Source organism: Lynx canadensis, chromosome A2 (assembly GCF_007474595.2).
Source record: "Lynx canadensis isolate LIC74 chromosome A2, mLynCan4.pri.v2, whole genome shotgun sequence".
NCBI classification, from domain to species: Eukaryota; Metazoa; Chordata; class Mammalia; order Carnivora; family Felidae; genus Lynx; species Lynx canadensis.
In genome coordinates, this window is record NC_044304.2 from 20,636,240 (window position 1) to 20,644,079 (window position 7,840).

A 7,840-nucleotide genomic window follows, 5' to 3' on the forward strand; every position below is an offset into this window, starting at 1 on the left:
AGCCATGGTGCAGGCCTGGCACTTCCGGGCCATCTGGGGGAAGAACGCCCTCTGCACAGGGCCTGGAGTACCAGCAAGGAAGTCGGCCTTGTGTGCATGAAAGTTGTAAGAGGGAGGGGACCAGGAAGGGCACCAACACAAGCCGCTACACCCTGCATGTGCTGGTGTCCTGCTATGCCGCATGGACACAGGGACTCCGGTGACCTCTCTTATGCAAACTTCTGCTTGTCCAGGGAAGGTCAGCACAATATCAGGCAAGTAATGGCCTTGCCCTCCTTTCCTCTCTCAACCAGGCCGACACAGGATTTGCCAGATCATGCCAGGCCTGTGTCAGATTTGGCCAAACAGATCTGCACCTGCTTTGGGCAGTGTCAGTTTTGCCCTTGGGCCAGGGTAAAGGCAAGGGATCAAGCGGGTTGGGGGCAGGGAACCAGGGAAGGCCCTACTGCAGAGAGGACTAGAACCCAGACACCGTCTGTCTGAAACTTGCTGCCCACAGGAGCCTGGACAGTAGCAGGAAAGGCCGCAAAGGCCACGCAGGGGAACTTAGCCTCCATCCTATAGGTAGCAGGGGAGTATTAGAGGCTTGGTGTGCCAGCGAGGGGTGCAGCCTTCCCCTTCATAAGGACCCCTCTGTGAGACTGGAAACCTCAGCACTCAGAGGAGGTGCTTAACTGGACAGACTGGGCAAAGCCCTAAGTGTGACAGGTGACCAGCCCAGGGTGAAGGGGGATGTACATGGGGGTGACATCGGCCAGGGGGCTATTCCTCTTTGGGGAGAGGTGGTAGCCACCTCTCAGCAAAGTGTAGGAATTCAGGAGTTCTGGGACAGAGTTGGGGGTCAGGGACCCATGGGAATGGGGAAAGGAGAAATGCCAGGTCTCACTGGCTTGGTCTTATGGCCACTGGCAAGGAGCTGGGGTAAGACAGGAGTCTGACTGTCCGGCAGTATTGTGCTTGGCAAAGAGAGAGCATGGAGGTCCCAGCAGGACAGCCCCCAAGAAGCCCCTTCAGAAAAGGGAGAGGTCTGAGAACAGAGTGGCCTGGGTTGTTTGGAGGAAAGGGGTCCAGCTGCAGGGAGATATGACTTCATGGAGATGGCAGGAAGGGTGGCAGGATGCTGGGTTGTGGGGCAACCGAGTTCCCACATGGACTGAGGCCACGCTGGGGTCCAGGGCGTGGTGAGGGAAGAGTAGGTAGGTAGGATTGGAGCTTGGGGAAGCCAGGACACTGGGAAAGTCTAGGAGCCAGCAAACAAGATTGGAGGCCACTAGCAGGGAGGGCATGGGGTCTCCCCTGAGGCTGGGGATTGGTGTGCTTTCGTGGGTCAGGGGATGGAGGTAAGGGAGGAGGTGATAGTTCCGGGGTCCATGAGGGAAAGGCTGGAGTTATGCAGATTGGGTTCCAATCACAGGTACAACACTGACTTACTGTGTAGCTGTGGGCAGGAGCTCAACCTCTCTGAGCCTCATCTCCTCATGCAATGGAGATCATAATAGAAGCTAGGGGTACTGGGGCCACCGTAACAAAGTGCCACAAACTAAGTGGCTTCAAACAACAAAAAATGATTCTCTCCTAGTTCTGGAGGCCCAAATTTAAAAGCTGGGGTGTCGACAGGGTCATCCTCCTTCTGAAGACTCTAGAAGAGGACACTTCCCGGCCTCTTCCAGCTCCTGGTAGCCCCTGAGTTCCTGGCTTCGGGCCACATGACTCCACTCTCTGCCTTCTTCAAGTGGCTGTCTTCCCTACATATCCAAATTTCCTTCTTCTTGTAAGGACACCAATCATGGGATTGGGGTCCATTCTCATCCGGTATCATCTCATTTCAACGTGATTACATTTGCAAAGACCTTATTTCTGAATAAAGTCGCATCCACAAGTACTGAGGGTTTAGGACTTCAACATACCCTTTTGAGAGACACAACCCTAGGGAACAGAGTTGCTGTAAGGATTAAAATACAGGCCTGGCACCAGTAAGCTCTCAATAAATGGTAGTTTAAAAAAGCAGGGCACACTGGGGGGGAGATTGTGGGAGCTCAGACCGGCAGGCTTTTCCTGAAGGTACCTACATACTCATACACGCACACTTGTGTGTGCCTCGGCAGTATGAGTACACAGGAAGGCCAGGACAGGAGGCCCAGGGACCCCAGCCCTCAGTCTACCCACCAGGCAGAGCCATTCAGAACAAGGCTCAGGGCCTAATGTCAGCTCACTGGGCAGGAGGCCCAAAGTCAAAGCCTTGCTTGCCAGAAAATTCCAAGGCCACCACTGATATCATGTGCAAATTCACACAGTCCCTGTGGGGGGCTATTCAAGGCTACCCAAACACAGCCTTGACATGAGCGGGGAGGGCTTACAGGGGTACCGCCAGCACAAGACACAGAATCAGACAGGCCACCCTGGTGAAAGTCCTGGGCAACACACCCCCTCCCCCACCTTACAGAAGAGGAGAGTGTACCACTGCCCCACAACCTCCCTATACCTCCTCTACATCTGGCAGTCAGACGGGCTTGGCTAACCCTCCTTCCCCCAGCTGCCCACTGGGATTACCCCTAGGCCAAGCCAGAGCCAATGGAGGCTGCAGTGGGGAGACAGATCTGGCCCCCGTTCCTCAGAAACTTCTGGTTTCTGCCATAGGACACCCTCTGAGCTCATCAGGATCATAAGTTCATCAGCACTTCCATGACCTCTGGGGAGATGCACCAGGAACACAGAGTGCTCCAAGGATAGGATGCAATTCAGCACTGATAAGGTTCACAGAGCCAGTGACAGAACCTGGCATCCACAGGGCCACTCCCCACGGCCCCAGCCTGGACACCTCTGCCCTCCTCCCCAGCCCTTCCCAGGGCACCAGACCTGGCATCAGACCAGAGGGCCCCATCCAGAGTCCACCTGTGAGGGTGTTCCTAGATGCTCAGGCCTGTCTGGCCTGGGAGGCCCAAGCTTTAGCCCTGCTGGGGTCCTGGGCTCCATTCACTTAACAGTCCCCCCAACCTTTGCTGAGCACTGTACTTGGTGCTAGGAACAGAGTCATGAGACAGCACAGCCCTGGCCTCATGGAGTCAACATGCAGGGCTGTGGAAAGAGCAGTGGTATTGGAGGGCCTCTTGGAAGAGCAGGGGTACAAGGCTGGGTTGGGGGTGAGAATGATGGGATGAGGGATGATTGCCCCACCAAGATCTGGGGGAGGAGCATTATACAGGGCAAAAGGGACAGCAACAGCAAAGGCCCCAGGTGGGGATTTGTTGGGTAGGGTTAAGGGACAGAGAAACAAGTAGAGGGACAGTGTCATTGAGGTGGGGGGGCCTTACAGACTCCATGAGGACGTGGCTTCTGCTGAGTGAGAGGGAGACACAGAAGAGCTTTGAGCAGAGGAGGACCTCTGTGTTTTAGCCTTAGAAAGATCCCTCTAGCTGTTCTAAGATCAGTGGTTTTCCAAGTGATGTCCTGGCAGCTCCTGACAACTTGCAGAAATTCAGATTCCCCAGCACCCTGCTGTATCTGGAATCCTGGTGCCCCTCAAGCAGCATTGCTCAAGGTCTCCCGCCCGGCCAGAGGCTTGGAGAAGAAAGCAGGGTGGAAATGAGACTCACACTCTCTCTCCACCCACTCCCAGAACACTGTTGCAGCACACAGCCTGATACAGGCTCTGCCAAAACCCACAAGCAAGAAACTGGTTTACCTTTGTTCAGCCCAGCTGAATTATATAATAGGCTTTCCTAACTTACTTGACCACAGAACTTTTTTTTTTTTCCAGAGAACACTGTGAAACGTCCTGCACCAGTGCTACTTAGGGTGCACTTTGGTTTATTTTCTCTGGGCTCCTGCACTGCACCTGGCACACATTGGCCACTCAACAACCACTCTTTGGAAAGTACACAAATCTCCCTATGGTGACGCTGACTAGATTTTGGGGATTTATAAATCTACTGACCTCTCCCGAACTCAGGGGGACATACTGGTTATGCTGGAACCCCAGGGGTCTGGGAAGATCAGGAACAAGAAGGGGAAGAAGGAGGGGCTGCCTCTGGCCTTTCCAGAACAATGACTGTCTCTTGTACTGAGACACCCTGCCTGAGCTTGCAGTTGAGTTATGTGGCAGCTTTTCTAGAAGGTTCTTTCTGCCAGTGTGTTGCTTGTAAGAAGGCGTGGGTGAGTCCCCCAGAGATCAGGCTTTGTGGCGCCCTGTCTCACAGGCTCCTCCTGTGACCCTGACAGACAGCCAGGTATCAGGCCTTCAGTGAGAGCATAGCTGGGCTCTCCTTTGTTCCCAAGGAAACCTCACTGGGGCCCATTCATTATTGAGAGGCATTTGCCTTAAGGTTTGAGTAGAATCTCAGAAGCCAGGTGGCTCAAGGAGCCCAGGGCCCAGGAAGTGCTTGAGGGGTCACAGGATCACAGCTGTCCCTATCATGAGTGCCAGAAAGGACTTGGAACCACCAAGTCCATGCCTCCATTAAACAGGTGAAAAAATTGAGGTCCTGAATGAAGAGACTGTTATTATCACACAGCTTGACTGTAGTGCCCCAGAGTCCACACAGGCCCGTTGGGTAGTTTTCAGAGTTGTACAGGACCATCAGGGCATCTGTGAGTATTATGGCCACAGAAAAGGCAAGCCAAGGGAAGGATAGGGCTCTTGATAGCCTTGACCTCATCAGGGATGTGGGTTGGGGAAGGGATGGTGATGACACATCCCAGGGAGGTAGTGAGCACTTTGGGAGGTTGGGATAGCAGTAAGGGGGAGGGGCAAAGTAACGTGCACAACACTGTGACCCTACATGGTTCAGCCCACGTGTGTGACCTCATGTATGACAATGTCACAACCATGGTGCACTGTGGCTGCCCTAGCATGCCTGCCTGTAACAATGTGACTTTGCAGCTATATATGGCTATGAGCATGTGTGTTACTGTTCCTATGATCAGAGTGGCTGGGCATGTGGCTGTGCAGAGGTGGTGTCAGTGACTCTAGCACCTGCGGGCCTGAGACTATGAATGAACTTGAGAGATATCCAGTGTGTGCACCTCTGAATGTGACTAGCAGGTTGCTCTGGCAGAAACTTGGCCCTAAGAACTCACAAACCTGATTTGTCACTTCAGAGTTACCAGCAGAGATGCAGGGAAACTGTGGAAAAACTATTTTCTAAATGTAGTTAGGCAGAGGTAAATGAGAGCATTCCTGCTGCATGGTCATGGTCATCCTCTGATGTGCTGGCCACATAGGTGGTTGGAGAAAGACAACAAGAAGGGGCGAAGGTCTGGGATGGGGAAGACTTACTACTTGTCCTGTGGTCTGTCCTGTAGCCCCCATCCCATGCCAGCTCTGCTCCACAGACCAGGCCCAGGATCAGAGGTGGCCTGACTCAGGACAAGCACAGAGGGAGGTGTGGAGGAGGCTGCGTAGACACCTGTGAGGGCCCATGTGTGCTTGTTAACGTTTATTTATTTTTGAGAGAAAGAGACAGAGCACAAGCAGGGGAGGGGCAGAGAGAGAGGGAGACACAGAATGCAAAGCAGGCTCCAGCCTCTGAGCTGTCAGTACAGACTCCTACGTGGGGCTCGAACCCACGAACCATGAGATCCTGGCCCATGCCAAAGTAGGACGCTTAACTGTCTGAGCCCCCCAGACGCCCCCCAGTGCGTGCTTGTATATGGATGAGAGGAGGTGTGGTGGCAGGATGCTCAGAATATGGGCGCTCACAAATCTCCCCAGGGCAAGCTCCTACAAATGCCCAAGCAAGGGGGTGCCTGTTAGATGGCCTTGCGAATTCCCCTTCCCATCTCTGGGCTATCTGCTGACCAACCATCTGCTTCTTGCTTTCCACACTTGCCTCTTGCTGACACAATCTGCCCACAAACTGCCCCATTTCTGGGGCCTGAGAACCCACACAAACCTATGCATTCACACAGTCCACAGCAAATCCTCATTTATTTACCCATTCCATTTATTCATTCATGCATGCATTTGCTCGTTCATCCATCCATTCATTCAACAAATGCTCATTGAGTACCTCTCTTGTGAGCCACCAGCACTGCTGACCCCCTCAAGCACCCTTCTCCCCAAGTCAGAGCAATGAAGGCAAAATCCCAATGGACCTTGATGTGGGTAGCTCAGAAAAGAGGAACCTAGGGCCTGGGTGGCATGGTGACAGTTACCTAGAGGGAAGCACTGAGCCCGTGTCACAACCAGGGTGCTGCATTCAAGCCGGATGGGTTCTGGAGGTTGGGTAAATGTCATGGGTGGCCTTGCCCCATGCTAGCCCCCCCTGGCTGGGTCTGGCACGGCCACCCTGACTAAAGCCCAGGGTCTGCTGAAGTTGAGCCTCAAGGCTTCAGAGCTGTCTCCCAATCCCAAACTTCACACAGTAAGGTCCATCTCTTGGCTGGCTCTCAGGGCCCTTCAGTTGGGCCCAGGCTGCCTCTGCTGCCCTTCATGCTACGCCAGCCTCTGTGACTTCAGTGAGGCCTCAGAGGCTTGGAGGCCTTCCAGCTCCTACCCACTCTCCCTCCTCAGGGTCCTCAAAGTTCTAGAGAGCCCATTCGAGCATGCCCACCTCCCACAGACTTCTCGCCCATGTTTTCTTGCTCACATATTTGTCATAATAACAGTAATATAATGAAACACACCCATGCCTCCTCAGCCCTGGGCAAGATGGCTGGTGTTCCCAACTTTCCATGTTATAAAGTGCACTGGCCAGGGCTGGAGGTGGCCAAGGGCATAGATTCCCCAGCCTGGCCTGTTCTACCCCCATCCTTGTTGGCTCCTTCTGGTCCATTAGGACTCACCTCCTCAGAACATCAGAGGGGGAACTTCACCATCAGAACACCCCCTCCTCAGAGAGGCCTCCTCAAACCCCAAACAAAGCAGCCCCTATTCTTGTCAGACCACCTATGTGAGCGCTCATTCTGTGGTCACATGTTGACATGGGCTTGTATTTACTATATATGCGTGTGTATATGTATGTATATATTTGCATATACGTGTATATGCGTATGTATATGTGTATATATATATATATATATATATATATATATATACACACACACACATATAGTCTCCCCCACTAGACCATCCATCCCATGAGAACAGGACTACATCTTCCTTGTTCTGTCTTAAAATCTAGTCCAATACCCGGTAAACAGTGGGTGCACAGTAAGTATTTGCTGAATAAATAAACCTATTTATCCTTTTCCAGAAAACTACTTCACTTCATCAAGGGTCTGAGGCTGCTCACAAGAACACATACAATTCAATATCAGAGAAAAAACAACCCTGGAATCAAAGATTTTGACCTTTGGGGCACCTGGGTGGCTCAGTCAGGCTGCTTCAGATTCTGTGTCTCCCTCTTTCTCTGCCCCTCCCTGGCTCACACTCTGTCTCTCTCTCTGTCTCAAAAATAAATAAAATGTTAAAAATTAAAAAAAAAAGATTTAAACCTTTGGCTTGCCCTTTGACCTAGTGATTTCATTTCTGAATATCCCACAGAAGTCCTCACCCCATACAAAGAAGCACGTTCAAGAATTTGTATGAGCAACCTACCGGAAACCACAGAGCAACTAGAGATGAGGTAGGCCACAAGAAGTCTCTCTGCTCGCTACAGGGCTCTCTCCAAGCTACAGTGTTAAACACAAAAAACAAGGAGCAAAATGTGTTTTATGAATGCAGGTCATTTATAGTAGGCAGTCAACAGGTAAATGTTGAATGACTGAGTAGGATCTTTCTGGAAGGACCCATAAAAACTTGGAAGCAGTGGTTGTGTCTATGGGCAGATTTGAATGAGGGAAAAATTTTCTTTTACCATGTCATACTCTTTGCATTTTAGCCATATTCAAATATTATCTA

General features: G+C 51.9%; 1 protein-coding gene across 1 annotated transcript in view; it reads right to left on the reverse strand.

The window, feature by feature from the left end:
- POC1A (POC1 centriolar protein A) overlaps positions 1 to 7,599 on the reverse strand; it is a 94,193-nt gene extending 86,594 nt beyond the window's left edge. Inside the window, exon 1 of the mRNA XM_032592196.1 lies at positions 7,538 to 7,599. The gene's annotated coding sequence lies outside the window, so the exon portion shown is untranslated. The remainder of the gene's footprint in view (positions 1 to 7,537) is intronic.
- Between the last annotated feature and the right edge of the window lie 241 nt (positions 7,600 to 7,840).